The sequence below is a fragment of the Muscardinus avellanarius genome, assembly GCF_963383645.1.
Source record: "Muscardinus avellanarius genome assembly, chromosome: 19".
In the NCBI taxonomy this organism is placed as follows: domain Eukaryota; kingdom Metazoa; phylum Chordata; class Mammalia; order Rodentia; family Gliridae; genus Muscardinus; species Muscardinus avellanarius.
The window spans coordinates 29601438-29619080 of record NC_137805.1 but is presented as its reverse complement, the minus strand read 5'-3'; positions in this window follow the sequence as shown (position 1 = coordinate 29619080).

The window sequence follows — 17643 nt, the reverse complement described above, 5'->3', positions numbered from 1 at the left end:
GCTCAGAAGAGAGGTCTTGTCACAGTGAGATACTTTGGTGCAATTTTTACAGCTACCAAAAGAAAGAAAGAAAGAAAGAAAGAAAGAAAGAAAGAAAGAAAGAAAGAAAGAAAGTGAGAGAAAGAAAAGAGAAAGAAAAAGAGAGAGAGAAAGAAAGAAAAAGAGAGAAAGAAAAGAGAAAGAAAGAAAGAAAAGAGAGAGAAAGAAAGAGAAATAAATAAATAAATAAATAAATAAATAAATCTGGATGTAACCTGCCTCGCCTTCCATCTTTTTGATTGAACTGTTGATTTTGGAGACCACAGGAGAATGGTGAATGGCGGCTTATTCAGCCTTCCCGCCCATGGCGAAGTGGCCCCCAATTCACGTGTCCCCTCCTGTAAATACCCCAGGATTAATAGGAATTCACAAGCACGCGTTTCTTGTTTGAACGTGGTCTCTGGATTTCTTTTTAACTTAAAATGACTAGCGACTAAATATAGAAAAGGCAGATTAAAAGCAAGCAGGGACGGAGGTAATATCTATATCTGAATAGCAGGCGATAGCGTATCCCTCCATAAAATGGGTGTCTGATAACGTATTTTATTACCAAGACATTAATTATCTATCTCCCCTCGGAACAGCATCCCAGGCACTGCCTGGCTGTGTGTTATTGGAATTAGTGTGAATTAGTAAAGTTCCAATCATTGGAATTTTTTTTTTTTTTTTTTTTTTGCAATACAGACTTTATTCTAGAAAAGATAGACAGTTTCGACTGCCTGCAACATGCTAGAACTGCCTGGAATTTTCTAAAGGCGTAAGTGTGTATGTGCTGCGTACATTTGCACCAAAACTCTATTAATTGAACTCGGCCGAATGTTTACTGGTGGGTTTGAATGCTTGGTGCGTGAATAATAAAATCTTCACCCTTCTTAAGAAGCCTTTGGGGTTCCCCTGGTGCCCCTGGGCATGCCTCTTTATTTGACATTTTACTTCATTGTAAGGGACTGTGCAGGCATAAACCCTCCACATTTGGGCACGGCGTTTTCTTGATTTCTTATTATTCATCGGGTTCTCTGCTGGTGAGAGTTGCCGGTGAACTTCCCGGCAACGCAGGCAAAGTAGAGAGCTGGCCCCGTAAACGTGTTCACCTGGGCGCTTGGACAACCAGAGGCAGAAGAGAAATGGGCTGGAACATGTTGTTGGTATTGGGGGCCGTCAATAAAATCTCATTGAGGAAAGGCCCCCTTCCCACTTGGGAGCCACGCTTGGGGAATGCTTCCGATTGCTTTCTGCATTTCACCTAAAGCGAATATGGTAAAAATTGGAGCCACTGGCCAAAATGGGAAGGGTCAAGACTCGTTTTAAGAATACAAAGAAACAGTTTGGAATTCTGCTACTAAGTAAAAAGCCAATTAACACCTGGCATGCTAATCTACTGATATTCTCAACACCTTGTCTGTGTAAGGCAGCAACGTGGTAGGAGGTGTAATTCACAGACCTAAATGAGTGTACAGTAGGCTGGCAGCTCAAAAAATAGTGTAGGGAGCCGGGCGGGGTGGTGCACGCTTGTCATCCCAGCATTCGGGAGGCTGAGATCGGAGGATCGCAGTTCACAGACCGCCTCAGCTACTTAGTGAGGCCCTCTGCGACTCAGTGAGACCCGGTTTCAAAATAAAGAATTAAAAAAAAAAAAATAGCGCAGGGGGTGTAGCTCAGAGGTCAAATGCCCCTGGTTTCCATCCCCAGGACCACCAAAAAAAAAAAAAAAAAAAAAAGAATTTACCTGGGAAATGTAGGGTCTTTGGAGATCACTCTAGTAGATCTTGAGTAGTAGCCCTCAAATGGAAACACCCCGTGATTGTCACATCAAGAAAAGGACACGGAAGCCGGGCGTGGCGGCACACGCTTGTAATCCCAGTACGTGGGAGGCTAAGACGAGAGGATCGCAGGTTCGAGGACAACCTCAGCAAGTCGTGGAATCTCATCATCCTAGCTAGACCCTGTTCAAAATAAAAATAAAATAGGGCTGGGGTTGTAACTCAGAGGCCAAATGTCCCCCCGAGTTTGATCCCCAGAAACACGAAGAAGAAGGGAAAAAAAAGAAGAAAGGAAGGAAAAATAGAAGGGAAGGGGAAGGGAGGAAGAAAGGAAGGAAGGTAGGAAAGGAAAGGACACAGTAAGCCCAGTGGCGGCTCATGCCTTTGATACCGGTACCTGGGAGGCTGAGTCAGCAGGGTCATAGGTTTGAAGCCAACCTCAGCTACTTAGGAAAGGCCTCAACAACTAGTGAGACCCTGTTTCCAAGAAAAAATAAATAAAATCGAGCCCGGCGTGGGGTGTAGCTCGGAGGTAGGATGCCCCTGGGTTCCATCCCCGGTACCGCAAAATAAAATTCAATTAAATAGGGTTGGAAGTAGAACGCAAAGGTAGCTAAATGCCCTTGAGTTCAAACCATACCACCAAAAGAAAAAATGAAAGGACATAGGAACTTTGAACTTTTTTTTATTTGAGGGGGCGGGTCTGGAGATGGAACCCAGGGCATTTGACCTCCAAGCTACACCCCCTGCCCAATTTTTCATTCTTTATTTTGAAACAGGGTCTCACTGAGTTGCAGAGGGCCTCACTAAGTAGCTGAGACTGGCCGCAAACCGCGATCCTCCGGTCTCAGCCTCCCGAATGCTGGGATTACGAGCGTGCGCCATCACGCCCGGCTGAACACTATTTTGATCTAATTTCTCAACTCAAACACAAAACAAAAACCCTGGAGGAAGCCAAGGATACATATTTAGCATTTAATTACTTAGGATTCCTAGAGCAACCAAAAGACCTGGGTGGGGCCACAAAGAAAAATAATCAGAGAAAAGGATGACATGAAACTTTTTAAAGTGAATGCCTAGCCCCAGGCATGGTGGCCCATGCCTGTAATCTCAGTTCTTGGGAGTTTGAGACAGGAGGATTGCAGGTTGGAGGCCAGCCTCAGCAAGTTAGCCAGACACTGGCAACCCAGGGAGACCCTGTTTCATAATAAAACAGCCGGGCGTGGTGGCACACGCTGGTAATCCCTGTACTTGGGAGGCTGAGACAGGAGGATCGTGCAGGTTCGAAGCCAGCCTCTCTGGCTTAAGAGACCCTGTTGCCAAATAAAATATAACCCGGAGGTAGAAAGTTTCCATCCCCAGTACCACAAAAAAAAAAAAAAAAAAAAAAAAAAGCGGCATTGGGGAGGCTGAGACAGGAGGAGCGTGAAAAGTTCGCAGACAGCCTCAGCTACTTAGGTTCTTTGCAAATCAGTGAGACCCTGTTTCAAAATAGAGTAAAAACTAGGGCTGGGGTGTGGCTCGAACGTAAAATGCCCCTGGGTTCCACCCCCAGTATTGCAAGAAAAGTCAGTAGAAAGACAGCAGGCTTGCAATCCCAGCATCGGGGGGCTGAGACCAGAGGATCAATGTTAACAGACGGCCTCAGCTAACTTAGTGAGGCTCTCTGCAATTCAGTGAGACCCGGTTTCAAAATAAAGAGTAAAAAATTGGGCAGGGGGTGTAGCTCTGGGTTCCATCCCCAGACCCGCAAAAAAATTTTTAAATAAATAAATAAATAAATAAAAATAAAAGAAAGACCGACAGCTCGGCATGGTGGCACACGTTTGTAATCCAGTACTTGGGAAGCTGAAACAGGAGGATCGCAAGTTTGGAGCCAGCCTCAGCTACTTGGTGAGGCTCTCAGCAACTGAGACCCTGTTTCCAAATAAAATATAAAATAGGTCTGGGAGTATAGCCCAGAGGTAGAAAGCCTCTGGGTTCCACCCCCAGTACCACAAGAAAGAAAGAAAGAAAGAAAGAAAGAAAGAAAGAAAGAAAGGAAGGAAGGAAGGAAAGGAGGCAGGGCTGGGGTGTACCTCGGAGGGAAAAATGCCCCTGGGTTCAGTCCTCCGACTTCCTACCCCCCCAAAAAAAAATAATTCCTCTGTAAAACCAGCCTTCTCTCATCCAAATTAGGTATGACTTATTGGTATCAAGGGTTTTTGATTTGTTTTGTTTTTGCAGTGCTGGAGATCGATCCCAGGGGCATTCTACCTCCGAGTATACCCCCGGTCTTATTTTTTATTCTTATTTTGAAATAGGGTCTCACTAAGTTTTGGAAGGCCTCACTGAGTAGCTGAGGCTGGCCGCGAACCTGCGATCCTCCTGCCTCAGCCTCCCAAGTGCTGGGATGACAAGAATGTGGCGGCTAGGGTCGAGGTTTTTAGAAGGCGATTCTTTTTTTTTTTTTTTTTTGCAGGTCTGGGGATGGAACCCAGAGGCATTTGACCTCCGAGCTACACCCCCTGTCCTATTTTTTTTTTTTTTTTGGAAGATGTAAAGAAGTTTATTAAAAAGATAGAAATACAGAAAATAGAAATACAGAAAATAGTTACAGCCCCATGCCAAAACGGCATGATGGGGGAGGGTGGCCCGGGCCGACTCACCACTCCCGCCCCCTGTCCTATTTTTTATTCTTTATTTGAAACAGGGTCTCACTAAGTTGCTGAGAGCCTCACTCAGTAGCTGAGGCTGGCTTCGAACCCGTGCGATCCTCCTGTCTCCGCCTCCCGAGCGCGGGGATTACAAGCGTGCCCACCACGCCCAGCCGATCCCCAATTTATGAGGATTTTACTGGGGGGTTCTCTACTTTACAATGATGCAGGAACAACAGACATTGAGTGGAAACTCTACCCGGAACCTGGGACTTGACCTTTCCCAGGTGGGCCCCAGGCATGCGCATGCGCTGCTGACCACCCGGAGCCACCTGGGGTCCGGACAGCCGAGGCCCTGTTGCGGGTGTTTGTGGGTGTTTTGTGCTGTTCTCACATCCAAGCATGTTTCTACCCCTCTGAGCCCCCTGCTGCGGCTGGATTAAATGCATTTTTTACTTAGGATGTTTTTCTTCTTTCTTTCCTTCTCTCTCTCCTTCTTTTCTCTTCTTTTCCTTCCAGTACTGGGGATCAAACCGCGTGGCATTCTATCTCTGAGCTACACCTACCTCTATTTTACTTTTTATTTGGAAACAAGGTCTCACTAAGTTGCTAAGGCTGACAGCAAGAGATCTTCCGGTCTCAGCCTCCCAAGTACTGCGATTACAGACATGTACCACCATGCCAGGCTTAATTGATACATTTATATTTTCTCTCTCTCTGTGTGTGTGTGTGTGTGTGTGTGTGTGTGTGTGTGTGTGTGTGTGTGTGTGGCAATGGGAATGGAATTCAGGACCATTCTACCAAGTTAAGCCCCCGGACCAATTTCTTTTTTTTTTTTTTTTTTTTTGGTTCTAGGGATGGAACCCAGGGGCATTCAACTTCCGAGCTACACCCCCTGCCCTATTTTTATTCTTTACTTTGAAACAGTGTCTCACTAAGTAGCTAAAGCTAGCCGTGAACCACGATTCTCCTGTCTCAGCCTCCTGAATTGCTGGGATTACAAGCCTGTGCCACTACACCCGGCTTTTAATTCTTTATTTTGAAATAGGGTCTCACTAAGTTGTGGAGGACCCAATAAGTAGCTGAGGCTGGCCACAAACCTGTGATCCTCCTGTTTCTGCCTCCCAAGTACTGGGATTACAGGTGTGCACCACCACGAGGGGTTTGACTTATAATTTTTGTTTTTGTTTTTTCTTTTCTTTCTTTCTTTCTTTTCTTTTCCTTTTCTTTCTTTCTTTCTTTCTTTTTTTTTTTTTTTTTGTGGTACTGGCGATTGAACCCAGGGGCATTCTACCTCTGAGCTATACCCCCAGCCCTATTTTTTATTCTTTATTTTGAAACAGGGTCTCACTGAGTTGCAAAGGGCCTAAGTAGTAGCTGAGGCTGGCCAGGAACTGCAACCGACCCTCCTGTCTCAGCCTCCCACATGCTGGGATTACAAGCATGCAATTGAACCCAGGGGCAGTCTACCTCCAAGCTACACCCCCAGCCTTATTTTTCATTTTTATTTGGAAACAAGATCTCCTTAAATCTTGCTAGGATTATGAGATTCTCACTACTTGTTGAGGCTAGCCTCAAACCTATGACCCTCCTGTCTCAGCCTCTCAAGTACTGGGATTATAGGCATGTGCCGCTCCTCCTCCTCCTCCTCCTCCTCCTCCTCCTCCTCCTCCTCCTCCTCCTCCTCCTCCTCCTCCTCCTCCTCCTCTTCTTCTTCTTCTTCTTCTTCTTCTTCTTCTTCTTCTTCTTCTTCTTCTTCTTCTTCTTCTTGTGGTACCTCTGAACTATACCCTCAGCCTACTTTCTTTTTTTTTTTTTTTGTAGTACTAGAAATTGAACCCAGGGGCATTCTACCTCTAAGCTACACCCCCCAGCCCTATGTTTTTTTAATTCTTTTTTTTTTGGGGGGGGGGTTGGGGGCGGAACCCAGGGGCATCTGACCTCTGAGCTACACCCCCTTCCCTGTTTTTTATTCTTTATTCTGAAACAGGGTCTCACTAAATTGCAGAGGGCCTCACTAAGTACCTGAGGCTGTCCGCAAACCGCAATCCTCCGGTCTCAGCCTCCCAAATGCTGGGATTACAAGCGTGCGCCACCAGGCCCGGTTTATTCTTTATTTTTGAAACAGGGTCTCACTAAATTGCTGAGGCTGGCCTTGAACCTGTGATCCTCCTTTCATCTCAGCCTCCCAAATACTCAGATTACAGGTGTGCGTGTGGGAGGAGGCCCTGTTTCAGAATAAAAAGTGAAATAGGGCTGGGGATTAGCTGAGAGGCAGGATGCCCTGAGGATCAATCCCCAGTACCACGGAAACAAACAAACCCCCTCAAAATAGTATTCAAACTTATAAAAGAAGAAAATTCGGACACATTCTGTAATGTATGATTGAAGCTTGACCTTCTTCTAAGTGAAACAGAGCGGTACGTACGGAGCCAGGCGGCCAGGCGTGGAGGTAGCTGAGAGGTAGAAGGCCCCGGGGCTCCAGCTCTAATACCAAAAAGGAACAAATGCGGTCTGATCGCACTTACAGGAGATGCCTAGAGGGGTTAAATTCATAGGCAGAAAGATTGGCGATTGCAGGCGGGGTAGAGTAATTGTTTAATGTAGGTATGAAGTTCCGGTTTTGCAAGATGAAAGAGAAGAGGGAGAAGGATTGCTCTGTTACAGAAACAAAGGGGTTTGCAGATGATGTGAGATGACAGGCGAACTTGTATCATTTTGGGAACCTGTTCCTAAGTGCATCTAAGGACATCACGTTGCATTCCGTAAAGCTACACAATAAAATTTATTTTTTACACAGCCGGGCATGATGCCCCAAGCCTGTAGTACCAGTACTTGGGAGGCTGAGAAGGAAGACACAGGTTCAAGGCCAGCCTCAGCAACTGAGCGAAAGCCTCAGAAATTTAACCTTTCTTCTCTTTCCTTCCTTCCTTCCTTCCTTCCTTCCTTCCTTCCTTCCTTCCTTCCTTTCTTCTTTCGAAGTAGCTGAGACTTCTCATGAACCTGTGATCTTCCTTCTCAGCCTCCCAAGTACTGAGATTACAAACTTGGGGCACCTTGTCTGGCTTGCAAGACTCTTTTTTTCCAGTAATAAACTTAAAAAGGGCAAGATGGGATTATAACTCAGGAGAGAACATCTCTGTGCTCAATCCCCAGTACCGTAAACAAACAAACAAACAAACAAACAAATAAAATTATGAATAAAAATTTAATGAAGCCAAGCGTGGTGGCGCACACTTGTAATCCCAGCATTCGGGAGGCTGAGACAGGAGGGTTGCTGTACCTGGGCAGCCTCGGCTACTTAGTGAGGCCCTTTGCAACTCAGTGAGACCCCGTTTCAAAATAAGGACTAAAAAATAGTGCTAGGGTGTGTGCTTCAGAATAACCCAGGTTCCATCCCCAGTACCGAAAAAAAAAAATCAATGAAAATGCATTAATTAATTAATTTAGTTGCAGTACAGGGGATTAAACCAGGGGCATTCAACCTCTGAGTTCCATTCCAGTCCTATTTTTTATTTAATTTAATTTAATTATTTATTTATTTATTTGCGGTACTGGGGATGGAACCCAGGGGCATTCTACTTCCGAGCTACACCCCCAGCCCTATTTTTTATTCTATATTTTGAAACAGGGTCTCACTGAGTTGCAAAGGGCCTCACTAAGTAGTAGCTGAGGCTATCCGCAAACTGTGATCCTCCTGAATGCTGGGATTACAAGCGTGCGCCACCATGCCTGGCTTTATTCTTTATTTTAAAACAAGGTCTCACTAAATCGTAGAGGGCCTCACTAAGTAGCTGAGGCTGATCGCGAACTCGCAATCCTCCTGTCTCAGCCTCTCGAGTACTGGGATTACAGGTGTGCACCACCATGCCTGCCTGGCTTTATTTTTTATATTGGTGATCAAACTTAGGGACTTTTAACTCCAAAATACACCCTCCGTCCTTTTTAATTTTTATTTTGCTCTCTCCAGGTTGACAGAGAGTTGCACTATTTGCTGAGGCTGGCCTTGAAATTGTAATCCTCCGGTGTCAGCCTCCCAAGTACTGGGATGACAAGCATGTGCCACCACACCCAGTTTATTACTTGACATTCCTGAACACTTGAAAATGGAGAAGATGGCAATTTTTTTTTTTTTTTCAGTACTGGGGATGGAACCCAGGGGCATTCTACCTCCGAGCGATACCCCCAGCCCTATTTTTTTATTCTTTATTTTGAAACACCGTCTCACTGAATTGCAAAGGGCTTCACTAAAGTTAGCTAGCTGAGGCTGGCCATGAACCACGATCCTCCTGTCTTAGCCCCCTAAATGGCTGGGATTACAAGTGTGGCCGCCACACCTGGCTAGATGATAATTTTTTTTTTTTTTTTTGGTACTGGGAATTAATCCCAGGAGCTACCTCTGACCTACACCCCCAGCCCTATTTTTTTATTTTTTATTTTGAAACATGGTCTCACTAGGTTACTATTTGCTGAGGCTGACCTTGAACCTGCAATTGTCCTTTTCAGTCTCCCAAGTACTAGGATTATAAGCAAGTGCCACCACGCCCAGTGTTAAATGTATTTTTATTATAATAGAGGATTTAAATGTGATTGTAAACTGGGCGTGGTGGCGCAGGCTTGTAATCCCCGCGCTTGGGAGGCTGAGACAGGAGGATCGCACAGGTTCGAAGCCAGCCGCGGCTACTTAGTGAGGCTTCCAGCAACTTAGTGAGACCCTGTTTCCAAATAAAGTATAAAATAGGTCTGGGAGTATAGCCCAGAGGTAGAAAAGCCCCTGGGTTCCATCTCACACACACACACACACACACACACACACACACACACAATGTGATTATAAAAGCTAGGCTTAGTGGCCCACAATTGGGTTCTATCCCCAGACCCGCAAAAAAAAAAGAAGAAGAAAAAAAAAGAAAAAAACAACTGGGGTTGTAGCTTGGAGATAGAATGCTCCTGGATTTAACCCTCAGGAGGGAGGGAGGGAGGGAGGGAGGGAGGGAGGGAGGGAGAGAGAGAGAGAGAGAGAGAGAGAGAGAGAGAGAGAGAAGAGGAGAGGAGAGGAGAGGAGAGGAGAGGAGAGAGAGAGAGAAGAGGAGAGGAGAGGAGAGAGAGAGAGAGAGAGAGAGAGAGAGGAGAGGAGAGGAGAGGAGAGGAGAGGAGAGGAGAGGAGAGGAGGAGAGAGGAGAGAGAGGAGAGAGAGGGAGAGAGGAGAGAGGAGAGAGGATGCAGCGCCAGCTTGGGATGACCCAGTGGTGAAGTTGGGCTGTATAAATCACCATCTACCACTTTGGGTCCTATTTCTTAGTGCCAGGAAACATAGCCCCGCCCCGATCCCCCAGAAGCAGCTACTACTTTAGTCTGGGAAACGTCAGGTTGGGATTCGGGAAGCATCGAGTGGCCTTTTTCTCAAGATGGTCCAGTCTCCGGGAGACTCCGGACTTTCATCGATTTGCTATCTTCCTCCTTCCAAGGCAAGGCTCGATGCCGGGGATTTAGAAGCTGCGCTAGTGTGGCCTCAGAATTCACGCGTGTACTTTAATGGGACCGCGTTATTATGGGGCCAAATGTCCACTGTCTGCGTGTCCTGCCCCAAGCCCTTCTGCAGGCATGATTTATGTCTACTGAGTCGGCTAATTGCAATAATCGCCACTTAACAGATGACACCCCCCCCCCCCCGTTTGGATCGCCCCGCTTGTCACCGTTTCATCAATTCCAAATTGGTATTGAACAATCTCAGCTCCATTTAATCTTGGTTGCAGCTAATGCAGTGAAGTCTACAGCTGTGTCCTTAAAATAAGAGTCTTCTAGCAAGTTCATCAAAGCAGGGCCGGACCACCAGGAAGCACGCCTGCTCCTGCGGGCTCTTCAGCTGGGGAGGCTGAGGCAGGAGGATCCCAGGTTCCAGACCAGCCTCGGCCATCTAGCAAGACAGTCAGCAACCTAGCAAGCTCCTGTTCCAAACACAGAAAAGAAAAAGAGCTGGGAGTGTAGCCTGGAGGAAGGATGCCCCAGGGCTCAACACACACACACACACACACACACACACACACACACACACAAGTTCAGCTGGGTGCAGCAATGCACACCTGTAATCCCAGTATTTGGGAGGCTGAGATTGGAGGATTGCAGGTTCGAGACCAGCCTGAACAATTTAGTGAGATTTTCAGGAACCTAGCCAGATCTGTTTCAGAACGAGAGAGAGAGAGAGAGAGAGAGAGAGAGAGAGAGAGAGAGAATATGAATGGGTACCGAGGGGCTTTTCTACCTCCAGGCTATACTCTCGCACCTATTTTATATTTTTTATTTGGAAACAGGGTCTCACTAAGTTGCCGAGAGCCTCACTAAGTAGCCGAGGCTGGCTTCGAACCTGCGCGATCCTCCTGTCTCAGCCTCCCAAGCGCGGGGATTACAAGCGTGCGCCACCACGCCCGGCTGAGGTAGAATATTTCTGAGTTCAATTCCCAGTACCACCAAAAATAATAATAATTTAAAAAGAAAGCAAATACTTAAAAAAAAAAAAGAAAAAAGATTGCAGGTTCCAGATGAGCCTACCAATCTGGGGAGACCCTGTTTCAAAATAAGAACTAAAAAGAAAGGCTAGGATGGGCTTTGGAAGTAGATTCCTCTGGGTTCAATCCCCAGTACCAAAAAAAAAAAAAAAATATGCTCTGACTTCCGGTGGCTCAGTCCCTCGATTAGCCCAGGCGCGTCCATCTCCGTGGCCTTTAGGTCACTCTCCTGCTCAGACATGCCGCGGGGAATGCTGGTTCCTTACATTCACGGGGGTGGTTTTCCACGGGGGCGGTGCGGCCTTTCCTGCAAAGGGAACATTTGGCAAAATGTCAATAGTATCACAGTTGAGACGCTAAATCTACAGGTAATATGATTTCAAGGCCACTTTGGCATGCACTTACTCTGTGTATGTCTAGGGTGCTGGGAGCAGGACCCAAGGGCATTCTACCCCCAGCCTTTTCTTCAAACTTTTTCTTTAGGAACGGGGGTCTCACTCAGTTGCCGAGGGTCTCACTATATCGCTGAGGCTGGCCTGGAACCTGCAATCCTCCCTTCTCAGCCTCTCAAGTACTGGGGTGACAGGTATGCGCCCCAATTCTCAGTCTATTATTTTTTAAATAGTAAAATACTTTCCAATAAAATGTTAAGTATTAAATCACAATCAAATCCTCTTATCTGTTCCAAAGAGCTGCTTAACCTTCCGACAAAATGGAACCTCGGGATTCTGACCTTTCCTCCCAAAGATTGCACAATTGGTGCAATTGCACAATTATATTCACTAGTGTCATGATTTGAGTAATTTATCTACTTCCCCTGCGGATTAGGGAAAGATAATGTTTTGGAATTTTGTTTATTCCTCCGAACGAGGTATCGTAAGCCTCTTCTCCCCTCATAAAACGAATCTCTGCAGACCTGTGATACAACTTTTCTTGTGGACGGAATTTTAATTCACTCAGCCCTCTCCGGGAATACATCTGAATTCCTTTCTTCCTTCAGGATAGATAACATTTCCATGAACACCCTTGTTCTTACAGTTTCGCTCCAATTTTGGACCTCTCCCCCTTAAGGCCCGTGTTATCTTGAGTCTTTTCTTTAGTGAGCGCCGGTGTAGCACAAACGCACGACCCCCGATGAGCTTTTTTAAATACGACTTTTATTCCCTTTGCGAGCTCTTGTGCAAGACCGGAGCCTGGGCGACAGAATGGCCGGGCTGAGGGCTCATCCTCAAAGCACGCTTATCAGCCCGCTCGCGGATTGCGTAACTGGCCAACAGAAATGTATAGATTTTCAAAAACAAGTCGAAGGTTCAGTTGATTGAACAATTTTGGTGTTAAAAAGCTTCCCATTCCGTTCCCTGTTTGTTCTGGCTTGTTCTGAAATAGTTCTATACTGACTTCCAAAACCATTCATCAAAGTTTTCTGCTACTTTTATTTATTTATTTATTTATTTATTTATTTATTTATTTTAATTTTTAATTTTTTAAATTTTTGCAGTACTGGGGATGGGTCCCAGAGCATTCTACCTCCGAGCTACACTCTCAGCCCTATTTATTATTATTTATTTATTTAATTTTATTTTGTGGAATTGTGGGTGGAACCCAGGGGCTTTTCTACCTCCAGGCTATCCTCCCAGACCTATTTTATACTTTATTTGGAAACAGGGTCTCACTAAGTTGCCGAGAGCCTCACTAAGTAGCTGAGGCTGGCTTCGAACCTGTGCCATCCTTATGATCCTTCTATTTCAGCCTCCCAAACACTGTGATTACAAGCCTGTGAAACCACGCCCGCTCTCAGTCCTATTTTTTATTCCTCATTTTGAAACAGGGTCTAAGTTGCAGAGGGCCACGGTCCTCCCAGTCTCAGCCTCCCGAATGCTGGGGTTACAAGCGCGCGCCACCACGTCCAGCCTAATTAATACTTATTTTATGTGGTGCTGGGCATGGAACCCAGAGGGATTCTACCTCTGAGCCACACCCCAGCCATATTCTATATTTTATTTCAAAATAGAATCTTTTTATCTTTTTTTTTTTTTTTTGGTAGTGGGGATGGAACCCGGGGCCATTCTACCTCTGAGCCAAACCCCCAGACATATTTTATAGTCTTTTTATTTTATCTTTTTTTTATTTTTTTCTGGTACTGGGGGTGGAACCCAGGGGCTTTTCCTTTTACCTTCGGGCTATATTCCCAGGCCTATTTTATATTTTATTTAGAAAAAAGGTCTCACTAAGTTGCCGAGAGCCTCACTAAGTAGATGAGGCTGGCTTCGAACCTGCGTGATCCTCCTGTCTCAGCCTCCCAAGCGCTGGGATTACATGCGTGTACCACCACGCCCGGCTTGAAATAGAGTAAATTGCTTAGAGGCTCATAAAATTCCTAAGGCTGGCTCTGGCTTCCAACCTGCGGTCATCCTGTCTTAGGCTCCCAGGTACTGGGATTTCTAGTGTACACTATCACACTAGGTGATTTCCAATTCTTTTATTTTTATTTTTATTTTTTTGGTGGTACTGGGGTTCCTGGAAGCCCTTCTACCTCCGGGCTACACTTCCAGACCTATTTTATATTTTTATTTGGAAACAGGGTCTCTTAGGCCAGCGTGGCTGGCTCTGAACCAGCGCGATCCTCCTGTCTCCGCCTCCCAAGCGCGGGGATGACAAGCGTGCGCCACCACGCCCGGCCAATTCTTTTATTTTTTGAAACAAGGGACTTTCTATATCTGCCTGTACCTCCAGCTCTATTTTAATTTTATTTTGAAACGGTGTCTCACTAAGTTGCTGAGGCTGACAGCAAACCGGCGATCCTCCTGTCTCCGCCTTTTTAATTTATTTTATTATTATTGTTTAATCTACTAGGCTCTGCCAGGAATGGTGGTGCACGCCTGTAACCTCAGTACTTGGGAGACTGAGCCAGGAGGATCACAGGGTTGAGGACAGTCTCAGCAAGTAGTGAGACTCTCATTAACCTAGTGAGACACTTTTTCACGATAAAAAAAAAAAATTAAAAAATAAAACAGGGCTGAGAGTGTAGCTCAGAGGCTGCAGGTCCCCCTTCAATCCAGTAGGCTCAAATCCTTCTACCACTGAAAAAGTATCGAATGTGAACTTTGTCCTTAAAAAATCAGCCGGGCCTGTAATCCCCGCGCTTGGGAGGCTGAGACAGGAGGATCGCACAGGTTCGAAGCCAGCCTCAGCTACTTAGTGAGGCTCTCAGCAACTTAGTGAGACCCTGTTTCCAAATAAGTATAAAGTAGGTCTGGGAGTACAGCCCGGAGGTAGAAAAGCCCCTGGGTTCCACCCCCAGTCCCACCCAAAAAAAAAAAAAATTATATATATATTACTGAGTAGGCCCTTTTGTAAGTTCAACATAAGTCTTCACCATCATAACAGAGTTAAAAGCCTGCACACTGAAAAGTTTACTGTTATAAATATTGTCTTTGCAATATAAATTATAATTGAAAATAAACTTGTCTCTGAGAATTCTGCCACACACACACACACACACACACACACACACACACACACACACACTGAGCCAGGCAATTAAGAATGTTCATTGGCTCGGAGAGAAAAACAAAGGGCGATCATTGTTAAGATAACTGGCCTAGAAACGCCCTGTGTGGGTGAGAGAGGACCATCTTCTGGCCCCGTGAGAGGGAAAATAAAATGATCTTTCCTTTGTTTTAATGTGTGGAGAGATTTTAACTTCTCCCCCACAACCCCTGGCTCAGGCTCAAGTAAACAAACGTCTTGGCTCTTGTCTGGAGGGAGGGAGGAGGGAGGGAGGCACAGGAGGAGGATGGGGAGGAGGGGGCAACCAGGAGCCCAGGAGAGGCAGGGAGGCTTGAAGAGGGAAAATAAGAAAGGGCAAAAACCAGAGGTGGGGAGAGAGAGAGAGAGAGAGAGAGAGAGAGAGAGAGAGAGAGAGAGAGAGAGAGAGAGAGAGAGATGGGAGGGGAGGGGAGAGGAGAGGAGAGAAAGGAACTTCTAGAAAGCACACTCCCTGTGAACAGAAAGATTTAATTAATTAATTTATTTTTTCTTTTTTTTTCTTTCTTGCGGTACTGGGGATGGAACTCGGGGGCGTTCTACCTCTGAACTACACCCCCCAGCCTATTTTTAGTCTTTTTTATTTTTATTTATTTATTTTATTTTTTATTTTTATTTTTATTTTTATTTTGGTGGTACTGGGGTTCCTGGAAGCCCTTCTACCTCCGGGCTACACTCCCAAACCTATTTTATATTTTTGAAACAGGGTCTCTTACGCCAGCGCGGCTGGCTTCGAACCTGCGCGATCCTCCTGTCTCCGCCTCCCAAGCGCGGGGATGACAAGCGTGTCCACCACGCCCGGCTATTTTATTACTTTATTTTATTTTTGTGGTACTGGGGACAAAACCCAGGGGCCTTCCACCTCCAGGTTACAGCCCCAGACCTATTTTATTATTTTTTTAATTTCACTATATTTTTTTTCCTTTGGTGGTACTAGGGTTGGAACACAGGGGCCTTCTACCTCAGGGCTACACTCCCAGACCTATTTTATATTTTATTTGGAAACAGGGTCTCGTAAGCCAGCTGAGGCTGGCTTCGAACCTGCGCGATCATCCTGTCTCAGCCTCCCAAGCGCGGGGATGACAAGTGTGCGCCACCACGCCCGGCTTATTTTTTTTTTTTTTTAATTTCAAAACAGGGTCTCAGGCCTGCGTGATGGCGCACGCTTGTCATCCCCGCACTTGGGAGGCTGAGACAGGAGGATCGCAAAAACTAAAATAGGCTGGAAGTGTCCTTTGCAGGTAGAATGCCCCTGGTTCAATTCTCAGTTCCACAAAAAAACAAACAAGCACCCAGTAGTGGGAATTTAGAGGTGAAAAAACATAAGTGTTTCATGGCCTCAAATGTGTGAACAATTAATGTCATCACGGTGGCTCGAGTGGAAATGGCGCCCGCTGGTACACTGGCTCTGCCCTGGAGGGGCTGGAGTGGGCTGGAGTCGTGAAAGACGTAATTGAGGACATGTTCCCTTCTAGAAAAGACATTCCCTGGCAGAAGGGACCCTGGTCAATCCCATTGGCCTCTGCAAATCCAGCTTGTGTTATGCCCCATGGAACCGTGCGGTCCACCCCAGCATCGTGGGGCCGGAAGCACCTGCCGGCCAGTGACGTCATACGGCCGCGGAGCCAGGCGCCGCTCACAGTCAGCGATGCTGGTGTGAACACACCGGCCACAGTGGCCACTTGGAAAAGACCAGCAGCCGGGCGCTCGTCACCCCGATACGTGAGAGGCTGAGACAGGAGGATCGCAGGTTCACGGCCAGCCTCTGCTACTTGGTGAGGCCCTTTACAATTCAGTGAGACCCTTTTTCAAAATAAAGCATAAAAAATGGGGCTGGGGGTGTAGCTCAGAGGTTGAATGCCCCTGGGTTCCACCCCCAGTTCTGCCAATTAATTAATTAATTAATTAAAAATAAAAACAAAGAAAAAGAAGAGCAGGTGTGGTGATGCATAGATTATTATCCCACAATTTGGGAGGCTAAGACAGGGGGATCACAGGTTCGAGACCAGCCTCAGCAACTCAGTGAGACCCTCTTTTTTTTTTTTTTGGTGGTACTGGGGGTGGAACCCAGAGGCTTTCTACTTCCGGGCTATACTCCCAGACCCATTTTATATTTTATTTGGAAACAGGGTCTCACTAAGTTGCTGAGAGCCTCACTAAGTAGCTGAGGCTGGCTTCGAACCTGCGCGATCCTCCTGTCTCAACCGGGGATTACAAGCGTGCGCCACCACGCCCGGCAGTGAGACCCTATTTCAAAATAAAAAATTAAGAAGAAACCAGGTGTGGTGGGCACGCCTGTGATCCCAGTACTAGGGAGGCTGAGACAGGAGGATCGTAGGCCTGAGGCCTGCAACTTAGCAGGACCCTTAGTAGCCTAGTGGGACTCTGTTTTGAAACAAAAAGTAAAAGGGGCTTCCGGGGGGGGGGGAGGCTGTAGCTCAGAAGTAGAGCACCTCTGAGTTCAATCCCCAGTAACACACACACACACACATACACACACACACACACACACACACACACACACACACAGACTAGACTAGCAGGTAGAGTAATGTATAGTACAAAACACTTGTTGGTCATGGTGGGGCACGCTTGTAATCCCAGTAACTTGGGAGGCTGAGACAGGAGGATCGCACAGGTTCGAAGCCAGCCTCAGCTACTTATTTTGTGGTACTGGGGCTGGAACCCAGGGGCATTCTACCTCTGAGCTACACCTCCAGCCCTATTTTTTTAAATTTATTTTTATTGGTGCATTGTAATCATACCTCACATTGGAATACAAGACTGAGAGGATATACAAGCACACATCATCCAATTGGCCCTCATCCGGCCCCATCCCATTCCCTCCCCCTCCCTCCATCCCATGCTTGCTTGGTGATTAACTTTGATACATATGTTTAGCATTCTACCTCTGAGCTACACCTCCAGCCTTATTTTTTTAATTCTTTATTTTGAAACAGGGCCTAAGTATCTGAGGCTGGCTGCGAACCTGGATCCTCCTGTCTCAGCCTCCCGAATGCTGGGATGACGAGCGTGCGCCACCGCACCCGGCTTCAGCCTCAGCTACTTAGTGAGACTCTGTACATAAAATAGGTCTGAGAGTGTAGCCTGGAGGTAGAAGGCCGCTGGGTTCCATCCCAGTAACACACTCACACA